Source organism: Neopsephotus bourkii, unplaced genomic scaffold (assembly GCF_033783945.1).
Source record: "Neopsephotus bourkii isolate Nb327-2 ecotype Australia unplaced genomic scaffold, CSIRO-AGI_Nbou_v1 NB_1027, whole genome shotgun sequence".
NCBI lineage: Eukaryota > Metazoa > Chordata > Aves > Psittaciformes > Psittacidae > Neopsephotus > Neopsephotus bourkii.
Genome location: NW_026901516.1, coordinates 234,841 through 254,042, shown reverse-complemented (window position 1 = coordinate 254,042; position 19,202 = coordinate 234,841). Strand labels below are relative to the sequence as shown.

At 41.1% G+C, this 19,202-nt stretch overlaps 1 protein-coding gene across 1 annotated transcript in view; it reads right to left on the bottom strand.

Annotated features, from left to right (window-relative positions):
- YES1 (YES proto-oncogene 1, Src family tyrosine kinase) overlaps positions 1-9,091 on the bottom strand; it is a 49,239-nt gene extending 40,148 nt beyond the window's left edge. The window contains exon 1 of the mRNA XM_061360464.1: positions 8,940-9,091. The gene's annotated coding sequence lies outside the window, so the exon portion shown is untranslated. The remainder of the gene's footprint in view (positions 1-8,939) is intronic.
- Between the last annotated feature and the right edge of the window lie 10,111 nt (positions 9,092-19,202).

Genomic DNA, 19,202 nt, shown 5'->3' with positions numbered 1-19,202 from the left:
AACAACCACATAAACCCCCCCAACCGATTTGATGAAACAAACATTTTTTTTAAAATGGAAGTCTAATTTCCATTTCAGGATAAAGCATGTGAAAACTGGTTTATGTGGCAATTTTTAAAAAATGATAATACAGTTCTATTCAAATACTGTGACTGTAAAACTACACTATCTGTTGCATCTGCCTCATCTTTTCAGTTTCAGAGGAACTGAGGGGGAAAAGTAACAACCGCTCAGGTCTAGGAAATACTTTTAAGAGAAGCAAGTTTAATTGCATGGTTTCCAAGCTGTAGGAATCATGCAGCAGTAACATAAACTTTTTCAACTCTCCATCAGTGCTGTTAGGGTTTCCTGAAGAATTTCTTATGCTATGATCACTCCACTGCCTCAAATGTTTTGGCAGGTTACTATGCCTAAATAGAATTTGATTCTGTAACTTAAATTAACTGGTTACCTGACTATAATATACTAGCTATAGCGCAGTAAACAACATTTACTTCTAAGCATCTAACAGCAAAAATAAAATACAGACCTGCACAAATCATATGCTGACTGACCACGTGCATGTTAGAATTGAAAGTCACCCTTCTGATAGCATTTTTTAATATTTAAAGCAGAAAAAAAAAAATTACATATTGTTACATCAATTTTTTTATTAATATCCATATTTACTCTTTGTATGACCTATACTAAGATAAAAACCTATTCAAACTACATTGTTAGCTATGAAAATTTGAAACAAATTGAAATCGCCAAACAAGGAGAGCTCATTCATAACCACCAGGAATAAGAATTTGAACACCAGAATACCTAAAGAAATATAAGCTGTTACAAGCGTAAAGGACTGTCTTATCCCCCACTTAATATTATTTGTCTGTTCACTAGAATGTGAGAAACATTTGGAGACTAAAAGACTAAAACACAGAGGATACACAGAGTGTCGTGCTTGTTAACGTAACTCACTTTGTATTAACTTGGCTATGGTTTCACAATGTATGCACCAAATTGCAATAGTATTCTGACGGTATGTCAGACCTAAGCTAAAGGGGGGAGGAAGGAGCCCTAGATTCAATAGGCAATGCAAATTAATTCCAGAATATTTAAATACACCTACTTAGTATGAACAAGTCAAACGTTTCCAGGGAAATAACTTCTCATCTATAAACTACTTGTCTCATTTTACGTACATCATGATAGCCTGAATCAATTTATTCTACAGGTTTATACAGCACACAAGCTAAGAAATACTTCCTAAAATGAAAGGATCAATATCTTTAGCAAATTACATAATATATATAATTATCCAGTAAGCTATTTTGAAAGCTTATCACTTTAAATAGCCTCAACCACTACGATTCATAAACTGTGTTTTAAGTGTATAACTGTACTTAAAATACAGTACAAAACTGTACCTGAGAGTAAAAAAAAAAAATATTACTATTGCACCTTTGTTTCTAAAGCCATATACAAATCAGCATTTATTATGTCTTCTGAAGTTGAGAATTTTGTACTTGCATTTTGCTCATTCATGTGAAAATGCAGGAACTAAAAAAATAAAAATCCCCATAAAACAAAACCAAACAAAACCTGAAAACACCCCAAACACATAATCCTTTTTTCAACTCCTACAGAATATTATCATGATTCTGACTTTTCAGGCTTTAAAAAGTGTGGCTGCTGAGAAAAGGAATTTACTCAGGAAAATTTCCCCAACTGGTTAGTAGTAACAGCTCAGGAATTATCCTGGTTATCCCTTCTCTTTCCTTCATGAGTAATTGTATTCAAAATGAACAGTATATCACTCCATGCTGTGTTTCTTAACAGTGTTTAACTTTACTATGAAAACAGAATTAAACATGGGTGTCCACAGTGAGACTAGTATACACTTTTTCTCTCTCCAATGCATGTTTTTCAGTTAGCTACAGAGGAGCTGATCTGGCCAATACTATTAGAACCTTTAATAATATTTAATAATTTTTAATACTTATCATTGGTATCAGTTAAACACCTCCCTCTCTTTGCTTTCAGGACTTTGTCATTCTATTAATGCATCTTCTACCTAGAACTTATGGGAGGGGGAGGCTTGGGGGGATGAGCCCAGAAAAGCCAAATTAAAGAACATACATTGGCAAAAAATCCCAAATATCACACGCCTCAGGAACCAGAGAGCACACTTACATTTCCAGGTACTACTGCTGGAAGAAAACCTGAACACTTTTTATTTAAAACAAGCAGAATGAGAACTGCCATCTGTTGCTGAAAGAACCCATTCTGAGCCTTTCCCTTTCACTAGACTTCCAAAACCTTTTACTTCAGACATTAAAAATTTCTCCTGGATGGAGGGGGAAAAAAAAAGTCTTAGATGGACTTTTGGTCTGATTTACCACAGTCGTTCTTTTAGTAGGCTTTATTTAATGAACATGTGCATCGAACAGGAGAAGCACTGTTAACATTTATGATGAAAAACCCCAAACAAACAAGAAACCCACAAGCCTTCCATCTCCATGCAGTATGGGACAGCGTTCTCACAAGAATGATACACAGCTCACCTGGGTTAGTTATCACGAAAAGCAGAGAATGGCCTTTGCCCTACGGATCTTACCCAAGCATTGCACAAATTTGCATTAGGAAAAGGAAAAAAAAATGAGTAATTTTTTTTCCAGGTTCACTTGTCACTGAAATATTGCAAGATTTTCTATTAACAGAAATTAGCTACAAGTGCATAAACTGCACTATTACATGTTTTCAGCTTCATCAGAGCGCCAATGTAAGTTCATATCTCTAAGGATATGTGGAATGCTTCAGTTGAACTACTGAAATCAGGGTTAATCACAAATACCAAATAAACACTATGTACCAACAAAAATACCAGCAGCAGTAGTAAGTTCTGCTGGTACATCGTATTTTCAGTGAGAGAACTTATGGGAAAGGGGACATAAAACACTCATTTTATCACTGTAAGCTTTCCTCCCATTTCATCGCCCCCTTGCTTAGTCCTCACATAAATATAAATGTCACGTCTTTACAGATTTACAGAATGTGAAGCTTGCTATTAGGTTTGGGCAGATTTTTAATTTTTAAGATGTTTTTAATTTTTTATACCTGAAACACTACAAATTTTGGCTGTTAACATGCTTCTGAAGATCTTGGTTTGGAAATCAGTAAGGTAAGGTTTTAATCTCAAACTGCACTCATGCAGAAAACCAGAATCAGAATCAAGACAAAGAAAGGAGACACAAGAGAACTGAAAAAATAACTTGGAAGATGTACTACTAAACTTACTGGTTTATGTTACACACTTTACAATGAAATACAGATCTTTGTATTTATGTTTAAATTTCCTTCCTCAACCAGCTCTTTGTATAACATTTTCCTTCCCACAGTTTGGCAAATGAATGCCAGATTCCGATAAATGTAATTTTGAAAACAATAATAATTTTTAGACATTAATTCTACATTAATTTTTCAGTGAATCATACTTTGACCAAAGCCTTAATAGTGTTGCGCATCTCTAAGGTACATGTTCAGTAAGTTAAGCCTACTGGAAGGCCAGTTGTTATGAACTGGAGTAGAAGCCCATCTAACCCAAATACCTCTGAGTCAGACCAGAGGTTCACCACTGATCCCCGCCATCCAAGATGCTGGGCAATACTCGATCCTCAGGAAGGGAGCCTAATAATTAGGAAAGCCTGTGGCCACAGTCCTTGGCACAGTCTTCTGGACTTTGGGGTACTGTTGCTGGCAAAATAGAGTATTTATGTTGAACAAACCAAGCTGGCAAAAACCAAGTAGAAACAGGAGGAGTGTGGAAAAGAAGAACACAGTATACAGAAGGACTTTAGAGGTTTTTTTTGGTTTTTTTTTTTTATTCTTCTGTGCTTACAAGTGTTGGTCATGATTTTAGTTTCCAGTAAAACATTCTTGAAAAGCAAGAAGATACAAGTAACAACTCAGACCTGTTTTTCTTTTATCACACTTTAAGCATAAATATTAATTTTGTTATCTAACCATACTTAAAATAGCTTATTAAAACCGGATTGTTCACTATTAATTTGTTTTAAGTCTTCTTTTCCTGGCTGACTGCCAAAGCAGCTATAACCATATACAACTGGAAGGCCCAAGAGAATCACAGTACCCCTAATTACTCTTTAAATACCTCGCATAAGTACTGCCATTTCTTACAATCACGAAGGCATTAAGTAAGGTTGAAAATTTCAAAACCTTTAGTCCAGATACTGTGGTTTTCTTCCTGAAGCTGAACTTTATGCCTGCCATCAGAGGGTTTGACTGAATCATGGGCAAACATTTGGAACGGGACTGAACATGAACACCACCTTCCACTCTGACCCTTCTTTTGCTACAGGGCCTTCAGTCCTGGTAAGCATACCCAAGACCTGCCTGCATTTATGCTCCGTCATTCACATCATGAATAAAGCATTATTACTGTCTCAGTTTTGCAAGATTGAAAGGTACTTTGGGCATGTGCAAACAAAGGAAATTCACCCCACTGAACCAAAGTCTTCCAATATGAAGACTGACTTTCCATGTCTGATTAATGCCACAAAATGCTCCTGAAAGTTTCCCCAAAACTAAGTTAAAAGACCCTGATCTACAAAGATTTACTTATACGAGTGTGTTTACTCAACTCCACTGTCAATGGAAGTAAATGAAGTTATTTGCTTTTGTAAGCCTTATCTAGTTGATCCTAATGTCTGAACTGAAGGGACGGTTCAACATTTCTGAAGAATCATTTCTTTTCCCCAGACTTCTTTAGACTTCTGGTGTGAAGAAAGCCACAGAAACATGTATCTTAAGCCACAGTTGTTCATCCCCCTGAAGTACCAATTTGAAAGACAAATGGAGTTTAAGTTCAGTAGCACCATCAGAATTCAAAATTTACATAAATATTTAAAATACAGATGTAGTCAACATAGATACTTACTAGAGTTTCATGTAACACTATTATAATAGCATTTGCCTTCCAAAAGTACAAAGATAAAATACAGCCAGGTTAACAAAAAAAGTTGTCTAATGTACTGTGTAACATCTTAAAACACCCAAGTAGCTGAAATACAGATGATGCCAGTCTGAGGTTCTAGTGGCCATTACTTCCTGGGCACTCTCCTGTAACATTACCTAACACTACAGTCAAGAAAAACTGAAACAAAACTACAGTCTCAGCCGTAACAGTCAACACGGCCCTGGATCCACTTAATGTTGATCCCTATGGCAGTATCCTGCTGGGCTATGGAGCCTGGATAAGCCAGAGCTAACAGTCCTTGCAGGAGACTCTTCAGCTCGAGGCCTCCTTTCAGCAGAGCACAACTTTGACCCACTGACTTTTGAGACACAGCGTGAAGCCAGGTGCTCTATGCAGGTGCCTACCCAATGTGACAACAGAAAAAGCATCTCCCATCCTATTTTCAGTTATTCTTTACATTTTTAAAGAATATGTGTTTAAATCTAAATGGAACAAAAATCACACATAATAGCATTTACTTACTAAATTTCTGGCATTAATGTTACTGTCATTGTGACCTCTGGTCCTGCAATCAGCCATGCTTGTTCACTTTACCTGAGGGTGCAGTCCCGGTTATTTCAGTAACTTGCTTTTGTGACAGCTTCTGCTTTGATGCATGGGCATCTGTATGGATAAACCTTACAGGTGGGTAAGGCAGTGAGAATGACCTCTTAAAACCAAAAATTAAACTTGCCCTACAGTTAGTTGACAGCATCTTTGCAATATGACTTTTTCCCTAGTAAATCCAGCATACACATGGGAATCTATTGAGGTTTGCCTTCAAAACCTGGCAATTGATACCACAATCCTGAACCCTAAGGCCCTAAGTCATTGGTTTGAACACAGCTGGGGATTGTAGTGATTGAAAAAAGTTATCATATTGCAACCACAAAGCAGTTTGGATTAAAAAAGTAAATAAATAATAGTGGCTACCACATCATAAAATCAGCATCCTACTGCCATTCTCAAGGAGAATAAAAATGAAATAAATTCTGAGAATGTGCTATCTACTTGGAGGTGGTTCCTCCAAGACAACAACTAAACCGTTCTGTTACAGAAGTTTGAGAAACTACATTCATCACTAATCAATCTGTTCCATCAACTAGCAGAGGACATCTAGTACTACAAGCTCAAAACCTTTCATGAAGGCTTCACAAACCACAGATTCACGGAAGGTGTCTTGTCTGAAAAGGGCTGCTTGATGTGATGCAGCACAATAAGGACATGCTCCTAAAGCTGTCTTTGTGCTAATACTGACACCAATTTTTAAATTAACATCAACGTAGCTTACTCAAACTGTGATCAAAGCATGAGGCAAAATAGTTGGATCCAAGTAGGGAATACAGATAAAAGAATGTACTTCTTTTAACTAACAGATCACACTAAGGAATTATCTATTGAAAATACACAGCTTTTGCCCCCCAGACAGCCAGATAGAAAAGTAAAACCATGCAGCTAGTTCATTCATAACATAAACTTTGACCACATAAACTAACATCTGCCACACCACAGACTTTCATATCACTGTCACATGACAGACATAATTTATTGGAGCAAACTGAGTGCTGATTTCATTCTTCAGGAGCAGCAAAAGTATGCAAAGCTCAAAATAAAGACTATTCCTCTGGTTCAGAAGTGCAGGTCTCTGCTCTGTTACATGCATATTGATAAAACCCCTAAATTTTGAATTGCAGGCTTTCAATAAATCTGTTACACAGCACACAGCACACCAAATATTTATGAAGTATTCTTCTAGCCATTTCAAATAACTTAAATTTTCTTTCAATTTTGTTCATTTCACAGCCAAAAAACCTGTTGTCAGGCAATTAATATTCCCCTGAAAATCTCTCTTTATAATACAAAATACAGATTCAAGCTACTTTATGTTTACTACTCACGTTCCAAATTAAGCTTTTCAGATTTCAAAGAGCAGTACTGGTGTCCACTTATTAAAAACTGGACCAGTAGCTCTCTGAGCAGCAAGACCAGGGAGGCCCCGTTTCCTGCATCAATTTCCAGCTCAAGATAAGTGATGGCATGAACTCTCCAGCGTGCCGGTTACGAGTTCTCTCCTACCTGGCTTCCTTACTTCCACGAATTTTGTAAAAACTGCTCACCTGGGAGACCACTGCTGCCAAATTTGTCTGAAATGGGCTAACAGCCAGAAGAGTTACTAGAGGGGCTGAGGGCACAGAGACACTGCTGCTGAGCTGACCCTCTTGAGGAAATAAAGCTGCAGCACCTCCTGAGGAAGTAACAAAACTTGTGGAATAATCACTGGTGATCCCTGCTAACTATTGTCACCCTTTCACATGCCTGCTGTCGCTGGATCTTTTTGCTTGAAATTTAACAGAGCACCAACACTGCTCTCCTGCTGCCATCACAAACGCTACCTTGTCCCGAAATCAAGCCCAACACCCTGGCTGTGCAAAACACCCCCATAATCCCTGCTCCATGCCCATGTTCAGCAACAACCTCCTAGAGCTGAATTTGCAAACAGGCATGCAAAACTCGAGTGGAAGTACAAGGTTTTGTTGTTTGGAAAGGAACAGATCTTACAGCTATGAAGCCTGCAGAAACATACAAGTTATAGCAAAACTGTTCTTCCCACTGACAGAGAAACTGCAGGTGCAACTGACAGGGCCATTTTAATTATAAATCCCTCCTCAAAGGCTTACTGTCCAAAAATGAAAGAAAAAGACTCAGAGGTAAGCTTTCGTATCTTGCTTCCCTGAGTAAAGGTCAATTTTGCCTGAAATTTCATTCAGCTATGAATTATCAGCTTAAAGACAATACACTTTCCTTGGCAACATACTCCAAGTTTTACTCTGGTTTTGGAACATTTTGCCAGTTCAATTAAGTCCAAACATTTACTTTTAAATTAATGACTAGCCTCTGCTCAGGGTTTAATTCAGCAGGTACATCTGAATAAGCCTCCTTAATCACAGGCAGTTCGAAATACTTCTACCCCAGTTTTCCCAGTGTGAAGCGGACTTTACCCACGTACATAGGAGATATTTGTCTGGTATGTCCCATTCTGAAATTAAGTCAATAAACCTGTATATTTATAATACTGTATAAGAGGGGAAGACACTCTAACCCTTGGCCTGTGGGATGCACAGCAAGCCTGCAGGTCCACACAGCGCAGAAAGTTAGGCGCAGCCCCCACAGGAACAGGAGCCTCTGTGCATGTCCAATGCATTTTGGTTTAGCCGTATTAAGACGAGGAGGCATGATGAACTGTGATGATTGAACATTTAAATTAATGACTCAGAAATTTAAAGCAGTCGTGTTCCTGCACGACGCCGGGACACAAATCAGCACAGTAAGGGAGTAAAAAAATAAATAAATAGAAAAAAAGCAGTAGTAAAAGAATATGAAATAATTCCGCGCAGGCCAAGCTACAGCGACTCGAAAATCTATTTCCCGAATTTTGCCCCTTTACGCCCCGCTGCCCCCGGCCGCGAGCCAGGACAGGAGCACCAGCGCGGGCGGTGAACGCCAGCACCGGGGAACGAGCAGCCGCCCCGCGATCGCGGCAGCCAGAGGGAAAGGGGCCGCGGAGGGAGCCCGGCAGCGGCAGCCTCCCCTCACAAACTTACTTCCACTCCGCCCGCCCCCCGCGGCCAACCCAGCGCAGCTCCGGGCGGCGCGGAACGCCGCGGCTCCCGCCCGACCCCTCAGCCCCGCGGGCGGGGGTTCGGGCCCGGAAGAAAGTTGCGGAGAAACTTTCTGCGGAGGAAGGGGCCGGGGATGCGGGACGCTCCCCCCCACACCACCACCCCCTCCCGCGGGGCCGCCCAACGGGGAGAGGCCGGGGCCAGGCGGCCGGGGCCTAGCGCCTTGGCGGGCGCCGCTGCCGCCGCCATCGCGGCCGCCTCTCCCGCGGGGCGGGGAAGCGGGGACGCGGCCGGGTCCTCACCTGCCTCTCCTCGGCGTGGCGGGTGGGAGAAGGAGGGGGGGAGGGAAGGAAGCGGGGCCCCCCCGCTCCTCCCGGAGCCGCGGCGACCCGGGGAGGGAAGGGGGGAGGAGGGGAAGGGAGGAGGGACAAGGAGCAGGAGGAGGGAGCCGGTTGCTCCGGTGCGTGCGGGAAGCCAGAGCCTCGCTGCGGGAGGAGGAGGAGACTTCCCCGCCCCTACGGTCGGGCTCTCCGGCGGGCACCACAGCTCCTCCTCTGTGGCGTGCTTCCCCTCGCAGCCGCCCCATGCGCCCCGGGGCAGGCTTGCCGCGCCTCCCGGCCGGGGCAGCAGCTCCACGCCCGATCCGGAGGCCGCGGGGAGGAGCCGGGCTGCCCCCGCGGAGTCGGGCTGGCGGTGACTCCCTCCTCCTCCTCCTCATCTTGCTCCTTCTCCTCCTCCGCGCCGCGGCGCACGGAGCCAACATGGTGGAGTCGCACTGTGCGGGTAGCGGGGAGCCGGGGCTAGGTCGTGAGACTCTTGTCGGGTTAAATACGGGGGGCTCGGTGAGCCTCTCGACAGAGAAGCTGCACCTGAAGGATCACAGCAGCAGAGCCCTTCGGCGTGGCGTGGTATGGTATGGGAAAGGCAATGAAAAATAATCAGGTGGGCTACGGCTTAGGCTTGGTGAATTTCATTTCTCCGGGTCAAACATGCATAAGGATCCTCCCGAGGCGTGGGGGCCGCAGGGACCGAGGGGCGGGAGCGGCGCCGGGGAGCCCGGTGCTGTCCCGCGGGACAAACCTGTGGTCGTGACATAGAGCATAGACAAAGCTACGAGTAACGCCCCAGTAATTCCGTGGTATTTTGTGTTACGGATTTCCCACTCGTCGTCATTCCAGAAGTCTGCGTTTAGCGGTTTAAGAAATAAAAAACGGGATTTATGTCAAGGTGGGCTTCACGGAGAAAGGTCGTTCAAATGCAGTCTAGCTTTCACAACTGCGGACTGCTAGAAGCGGAAGGAAGAAACCCTAAAGAACCAAAGACTGAAGTTTACATGGGCAAAAGCAGTTCTTATTCGTCATTATAGTTTACTGTTCCAGTGCTCTAATAGTCAAATTTGGTACTGGAGTAGCGTTTGTCTCTTGCCTCTTTATTTCATTCAAAGACTGAATATAAACCAGTAATTGTATTGCTCACTAATGAGAATGTAATATATTTTATTCTTAAAAACATTGAAACAGGATGTCCAGTTTATCCTTCAGGCAGTGGTGTAGAGTAAAGCCATTTTGTGTTTTTTGATTTAAGATAAAGCAAAAACACACATTTGCCTTTATGGGACCATAAATATAGAAGCACTCAACAAAATACAAAAAAGCAAAACTGTTTTAGATATAGAGGCTCCTTACCATAAATTGCACTCATGTAATCTTGTTTGAGTGGTGGAGTTTATCATATTCCTGTTATGTCAGGAGCCTAAATCACATTATACAGAATTGATTTTTAATTTAGAAATCAAAAGTGAGTTTTGCAGATTGTCCTGGGCAATGAATTATTTAACTGAGGAGTGTTTGCAGTCTGGTTGGAGCTCTGGGTCTGCCACAACTTCACAGCACTGGCTGGGCTTAATAGTAATCATGAGTGAGAGCAAGGTTTGACCTCCACTGTTGATGGTGATGTTACATGCATGCAGACATTGCTGCGTGCTTAATTTTACAGTGCAACATGTACATACCTGAAAAGCAGAATGGGCTCTGTCATCATCTTCATTATGCTTCAAAGTTACTAATTTTTCTTAAGAAAATTTTCAGCATTGGGTTACAGCTTCGTAGTTGAGGCAAATTGGCTGTTGCCAGCTGTCCCTGTAATTTGGCTTCCAGGCTTCAGGCCTGGAGTCAGTGGGTAGGGTTACATAGCTATCCTTTCTCCCAGCACCTGGCTATGCCTGTGTGGCACTAAATATTGCTGGGATTCTCAGTCCATTACACCTCTCCCATTGCTTTCACTCCTTAGTACTGCTCTAAGGAATGATTTGGCGGGTTTCTGAAAGACTGAGCCATTAACCATGGCCCTCACTTGCTGTTTTACATGTACATGTGCTGCCAGCTGCCACAGATAGTACTGGGGCCACACCAGTGATTGACTTTGGTCAATAATGGAGAGACTGGCATGCTTAGTTTCAAGCACAGTGTGATTAAAATAGCAGAGCAGTTGGGGAGAAGATGAGATGACCAGTTCCATAACTGACAGCAAGCTCAGACCCATACCATATGGGTGTAAAAGAATAGATGGGAGTTTGAGTCAGGAGTCTTGGAGGCTAGACATGCTTTCACTGCAGTGGAAAAATTGGCTGCTGCTTAAATTGTCTTGCACTTGTCACTGGTAGTCTGAGTGTTCCTCATGTTTATAAGGAAATGTTGAACAGGTGACTTAAAATCATCAAACTGCTGGTGGTTCAATATGTGTTCGTGTGCTGGAGGGGACTCGGGGTCTCATTGCCACTTTTGGCTTGTGAGCCGGCAGCCTGTCACCACATTTTATCTAGGTAAAGTTCCCTCATGCTGCTGCACTGCTGTTACAGAATGAGGTCTCAAATCTGTGGCAGTGCTGTGCTATGCGCTTTGCAAGTTGTGGCGCTGCTCGGTACTTGTTCAGGAGGCATCTGAAACTGGCACGAGTCTCAGCTGCAGGTCAGCCGAGGCCAGTGCCTGATTTTAGGAATTTCCCATCCGTTTTTGGTTTAAATTAATATTTTTGACTTTCTCAAATGGGGAAGGGAAGGGAGGAGCTGCCCTCATAAGCTTCATCTTTGCATTTGTTGGATACAGTTAACAAATAGCCCTTCAGATAGGGTCAGCATTCAGTAACTCTGCAACTGTGCTGTATTTTTAGATGGCATTAACATAATCTTAAAGATTTGTGCAAATACGTGGACAATGCCTTTGTAAGTGTAGACTGTCTTTGAAAACATACCTTTTTTTTCCTGATGTATTTGAATTAATTCCTACAAAAGGTGGTCATTTTTAAAATCCTTAATGTTTCTTTTTTTTCCTCAAATTACTCAGTTGGTAGGATAAAGTGCATATTACGCCAAATGAAATATTTTTTAGCGTTATAAGGAGGAATACAGGTGTGAGAACGGAAAGAAAGAAGGAACAGCGGTGGAGGAAGGCAGAGTAAGATATTTCAGGCATAGGTGGGGGTTCAGTGATTTGTGGTCAGGGAATACAGGACTTATATCCGGAGATTTTGAAGGAGATGAGCAGATTGATTTCCTGAAGAGCTTTAACAGTACTTAGCAAAGGTTACTTTTTAGGAACTTGGAAACGTTGAGACATTCTTGAAAACAGTGGGATTGTTTTACAATAAATCGGAATAAACAGAAAAATATTGTGCTACTTCATGGTCTCCTGCAAACGTTTTTCTTTTAAGAGGAAAAAACTTTTTGCTGGACCTAAATTCATGCCTTTACTTTGAGAAATAAGTATGGTAGTCAAGGTCTCATCCTACCCATTTTCTCTTTAAAAGTGTGGGAAGCAGTATCTTATAGCAGCATCTCCTAAAATTCATGTGCCAAGTTCCCATTGCTCATTGTACTGTGTAATCATATTACAAAAGGCATTTTTTCTTTGAATTAATTATTATCAGTAACATGCTTACTTTTAAGCACTTGCATCAATATTTTTAAGAATAGGGAGTTTAGCAAAGCTTAGGTACTTCTTTTGAATCTGAATATTCTAATTGTTAGTTAAATAAGTGGGGATTTTTTTGTTTTGTTAATTTCTTCAAGTGAAGCTATTAATAAAATAACTGATTTTTAAAAAGTGAAACACCTTCCTTGGATGTAATGCTAATTACACAGGAGTATAGTAGTACAGTAAGGAAATGGGAGTGCTCAGTCACTGTGTGATGGACCTGTTGTTTCCTGTTCCAAAGCTTTATGTTAAACTTCAAAATGTTTTTGTCACAAATGTCCCCTTTTGCCTTAAAATGCTTCTGCGTTCTCCAAGTGGCTGGGGGGGTTGTGTTTAGTTCTCACATCTATTTGCAAGGTTAAATATTCCATTCTTTCTCAAATAGCATTTCTGTTTGATCTTGTGTAACATGGCTAATTACTTATGCATATTATACTTTTAGCAAGTATGTGGAGGGTTCTTTTTTGAAAAACATTCATTCAAACAATTTGGAATTATTTAAAGTTATTTTTGAAAGCATGCTAGACTTCATCTTGGTAACTCATCTTGGTACTTCCAAACCTGTTGCTATTTACATTTCTGTCACATCCAGTTATATCAGACACACTGGATTACACTGTGTAATGAAAGCCTTATTGCTGTACTCTAATCTTTATCTCTTTATATCCAATCTCCTTTGAATTGCACATGAGTATTGCTTATGGTTACTTAAAATAACTGCTGCTTTTGTTTCAAGGGCAGTACACTTGAAAGTGCACTATGATGAGCACTTAACGCTCAGCCCTGCTTTGGCAGCACTACACATCCTGTATCTTTGGTTGTCACGTGATTTAATTTGGAAGCTGCACCGATACATTCATTTTTTATTTAAATTTCATATTTGAAAATTCTGAAATGTGTGAAATCATACATGTCCAGAAAGATTTAATGCATTTACTTGGTCCATTGAGAGATTTGGAACATGTGCTCTCCTCCTTACGGAGATACAATGTGGCCCTGTGGGACTAGTCTTTCCTAAGTGGCCCTTTGGGACTAGTCTTTCCTAATCAGCCTCTCCTCCATTCACTCCCATCATTCTTGTCCTTGCTGTATTCCTCCATCTTTTGGCCTCCTCATCATCAGTGTTTAGTTCTTATGCTCAGCCCTGCTCAAGTCTGTGTCCTTTCTTCTGAGCTCCCAACCTGACTAAAGATGGACAAGTTTCTCAGACAAATGTGTTGGTGCCCTTTATTATGCATTAATGCCTAACAGATCGTCTGAATTTTCCATGCCAGGTTGTTGCTTTTGCCATGTTTTGAGGATAATAGTCTCCCACAACCCAGGGCACCAGGAAGCCTTATTTCCTAATGTAGAAATGAACATGATGAAGTTAATTGTTTTGGTAATGTTTGCAGGAGCAGTCATCCCTGCAGTCTAGGATTACAGAGAAATCCTTAGAGTGGAGCTTCAATCCGGATGGGGCTGTTCATTGTTGAAGTGTTTCAGGTGGACATGAGTGTTGTGCACCATTTAGAGATCTCAGAAAACTGGACAGTTGTCAAATGTTTAGGGTTTTTTTTCTCAGCATGCCCTGTATCTCTGTTGTTTCTCTCCCATCTTCCATTTTCTCATCACCAGTCCTTCAACTGGAGGTTACAGTCCCTTCAGGTCTGCTGGCATGACTGCAACTATTTTTTTTTTCTGTAGTTTTTCCATCATGAGCTTGGTCAGTTTAAGTCTCCAAATAGTTTTCTAAAATATGAAATTGTGTTGATGCAGTTTTGCCAGGAAGTGACATATATACAGTTTCGCTTACTAACATGAGGAGAGAGGTAACACCATTAAGGAGAGACCAGTTATTTCTTGTCCCACCTCAGCTGCAGTCAGAACAGGCTGAATTTTCAGAACCTGGGAAACACCAATGTGGTTGCATTGATAGATGGGGAGTGGTGGTGGTGAATAGGAAAGAATTAGATGGCTCTGTTTTCCTGATGTGTAACTCCTGCTGTGGCTCTGCATGCATGTTTTTTAGTTCCCAGCGCACTCCAGATAAATACCCTTTGGTTTCCTTATCACTATCTGCTTTGCTTCCCTGAGGCAGCCGCAGTCTCTTCCTTTCTTCCCTGAGAGTCTATGTCAGGGCAAATGAGAGTCATGAACGAGGCAGCCAAGGTAACAACCTCTCAAGAAGAGGCACTTGAGGAAAACCTAATTTTTAAAATCTGAAAAACTCATTAAGGGATGCAGGAAATCTGGGTTTATTAAAAGCAGAGCCAGTAGCCTTTCCTGTGGTTAATGGTCACTAGTACAGTTTGTAAGAGTTTTCAGTTGCCTATAGCCACCCAACTTCAGCTTCTGAGGCTAAGATTCTTCTTGGTGATTGCCTGCCTTGCTGCTCTTACACTTGCAGCATGAAAATCTGCTGCTTTCTCATGTTAAAAGGAAGCAACTTTGCCAACTGAATTGTAGAGAAGCACCTCTACTTCCAAACTGGATGCAGTCATTTGAAATCTAACAAGTCTGCTATGCAGATGTCAGGGATACCCTTTGTGTTAATAGTGTGTTAGTAATACATCCACATCTGACCTGATGGTAAGTAAGCCTCTGCAGAGTCTCACTTTGCTTAGGGGCTTAGTAGATCGGAGGTGAGTTCTCCCAAAACTCTATCTGCATATCCTCCCACAAGCCCTACTCACCAAGGAGGCTGGAAATGCTCCCTTCCAAGGCTTCAAAGGCTAAGCCAGCATTTCTTTGCAATTAGATAGGAACGCAGAGCTGTAATGGACCTCCCACCGTACAACAACTATTGTGGGAAAATGGTAGAGGCTCTTCCCTTTTCCACCTCTGGCTTAAAAAGAAAGCATACAGGAATGAATAAAAAAGGAAACCTACTTCCGAGTTGCTCCTCTTTTTGTTCTGCAAGCTCCTGATTTGTCATGCTGTCTCATCACCGTGTCTCTTGAGCATCTGGCTCTAAGGGGAGGAAAGGAGCAGAATAGAACCCAACCTGAGCCCCTCCTTCACAAGTGCTGAAGCTGGTGATTATACGTCATGGGTGCTCGGAACCTTTTTTTTCATATTCTTCAAAAGGAGAAAAAAAAAACGCTACTATAAAGGTTGAGGAGAACTAAGTAAATGCCATGAATGCACAACTGGTAGCTATAAAAAGGACAATTTTAATTTTTTTTATATGCATATATATAAAGGACAGTTTTTACCAACATCCATTTCTCCAAATTTTAAGTTATTTTAAGAAAGGGAGCTTGCAAATATTCCTCCCCACCCTCCTTATTTGAATGTGCAAGTAACTGATCCTGTTGTTTCAGAGAATTGTGAAACTTTAGAGGGACTATAAAAATCTTTGAATTTTTGAAAGAAGTGGCATTGTATTTTGACTGTTCGGTTTCCTACATTTCGTTAAACAATTGTGGAAGCCAGATAAAACTGCATATCTGGTATTTAATTTCTCATTGTAAGTGATGGGATAAGAAGATACGTTTCTCATTCTCATAATAATGGGGCAATGGTAGTTAATAACATGCAGATAAATGTAGCTAAAGAAAAGAAAAATATAAGCTAAAGAAAAATACATAGCATTAAATATTACGTTAGTATGGTTTACATGCGGCTTCCTTCTGCTTGTTTTTCCTTTCACTTTTGGTTCAAGTGGGATTTTCCAAAGCACAAGAATTTGCTTATCCTACTCTTCATTCTTTCAAAACAGAATCTATTGAAAATCAGACTCTGTGTTCTACACTGTTTCCCATATTTTTGCTTTTGTTTTCTAATTGGGAAGAAAAATAGACCTGGAAACTTCACAAATATTTTGGTTTTAAAATGTGGGCTCGGGACATCTTTGATGCATCATCATAACCCAGCTAGAAGGGACTCTATTGTTCTTGATGGAAAGTGTAATCCATTCAGGAACCCCAGATGACAGGGGAAATGAGGGACCTAAACCATGACAAACTCATTATGAGTAATGACAAACCATCCTGAAGCAAAACATCAATATTTGCTTCGACAGTTCAAAACACTTTGGATTCTTTTTTATTTTCCCAATTACATTGTTTTGGCATAACCAAATTTTTCCTGTGGAAAAAAGTCAGTATTGCAGAAACCACTTTTATGTTAAAAGCTATGAACAGAAAATTCTGGAGCAGCAATAGAGGGAAGCAGTCAAACCAAAACCAAGCACATTTGAAAATGTCCTCCTTGGAGAATCTTATGGCAACTCCAACCTAGCAATAAGAATTTTACGTGAAGGTACGTACATTTCATAGGCACCAAAAATAATGTGATGAAATCTGTGTGGCATGACTTAGTATTCAGCACATTTAAAATGTGATGTTTCACAAGGGCACTCAAAAACTCTGTTTAAGAATGTGAAAGAGCTCTGGTGGAACGCTTGAGCCTTTGAGGTGAAAAATCACATCTGATATTTCAGAACTGTTTTCCTAGGACTGGGCATTTTAAAAAACCTGAAAACTGCTTTAAAAAGAAATAAAATCTCTGTCCACCAAGCAAAAGCTTATATGTTTAAACTGTACTTTTAGCTTTAGAAACATACAGCAAAATCCATTATTTAATACTTAGAAACTTACTGCTAAATTTGGTTCTAAAAAATGGGCACAAACCTCTTTTTCACAACAGCAAAGTATCTGGGGGAAAGGTGGGATGCAGTGTTCTTCCTGAGTTTGTAGTTATGATAACCTGATGTGCCATTTTACAGCCTTGTAAAAGTGGCTGTGAGTCACTGACTTTCTAAAACTGGTGGTTGTATCAATGTCTATTTTCCAGGGCAACTTGTGCTTTAAATGTGATGAGGTTTGTCTTGGCTTCATTTATATCAGGGCAAGTTTTGTCTTGACAGTAGTGGGCAGAAGACACAGCCTGTTTTTTCCCATTACACAAGTAAATCAGACGCTCTTCTGAGTACAATAAACAGGTGATTCACTGAGTTTCAGAGCAGACAGAGGTGACCCACAGACCAGCCAGTGTCAAATGTTCTGAATATCTACCACCACTGTTCATATTTCACCCACACTTGAGCCCAGTCTCTTGTGCCAGACCAAAGTATTTCAATAGTGATAGAAAGCAATGAGAGATGTGGAGTGCACAGCGCTGAGTGCACAAGCTTATGGGACCAATGAGGAAGAAAAGCAAGAAACTGAAATTTGAAATGAAACTGAGCTAGACAGGTATTTGAAGAAGACTGTTGGCATCATGCCTGTTGGCACATGGATGGTTTGGTTGGCTATGTTATACAATCTTTCACCTGGTTCTTGCAGGCATATATAATTATTTTTGTCCTTTGTGTGTATAGGTTTCACAATGGGATGCTAGTCCACCTGGTGGGTCTGTTGGGTACTTTCGTAATAAAAACTACAGTACTATAAACAACCCTTGCTAGTCCCATATGCAAAATGGCCACAAGCAACTCTGAGCTTCATCACACAGCAGGGAATGCGGGTGAGCTAGTGAAGGGCTCAGGGTCATTGCGGATTTATGCTGGCAAAATCAGGAAATAACTCTACTTGCTGCATGATGTTTCTGGGAATGTCTGGGAAGTCAAATTAAAATGGAAGCGTGGATTTCATAGCTGGGGGCTTCCCTTTGGAGCACTTGCAGCTCTTCACTAGCTCAAAGCAAACAAATTACAAATGGATCCTGCTGAGGTTTAAAAGGTATTTTAAGCATATTAGGTTTTTTTAGTCAACATTACCTGACAGACACTGCTGTTTATTAATACATACAGTGTGTTTCAATACATTTCTCGTCTTTCACCGCTCTTGGGTATATCTGGGTTGTTTTTTCCCTGTTATTGTTTTGTTAGCCATTTCTCTAGGCAGCTAGGCAGCTGTTGCTGCAATCTTTCTTAGGGGCAGTTGGCTCCGGATTTAACGGTGCAACTGCACCCTCTTGTGGAAGCTAGTACGTACATGATCTTGGTTTCCTGGTACCACCTGGTTTATTTTTTTCTGGACAAGTCAAATAAAACCAAATAGCAGAAGTGCCGAGGCCACACAGCAGCGAAGAGTCCTGGAGAACTTAAAAAGCTGCAACTTTGGAATGTCTGAACTCGGATAGCCTTTGAAGACAAACTTCTGCAGGGAAGACTTTCAAAGTCACCCTGGGAGACCTCCCTGTCCTTAGCTATATTGGGGATCCCTTTCGTAATGTATTCTTCAAGAGAAACAAAGTTAACATGGCTATATACGTAGAAATCTTACATTTACAACTAAGTCTAAGGACAATAATTCAAGATGAATATCCATCCTGGACCTGAAAACAGTTACTGTTCATTCTCTACGTGTGTAATACTGCATGTTCTTGAAGGCAAATCTGTTGCAAAAGGGAGCGAGTTAGGCTGCACATTAAAGGTTTAACTTGGAATGCTTGTAAATCTCAGCATGTTGGGTTTATTCTGCAACTCCTGTGGACACTTTATTCACAATGAGTGCATTTGAACTCATGAGCACATTTATACGCTGGTCTCTGAGAACTCCTTCAACTGGTGAAGCATGTCCAACTCCCACTGTGCAGTATATGAGCTCGCAGAGAGAGGGTCATACAATGTTTCCCTTGGGAAAAAAAAAACACCAAAAGACCCCT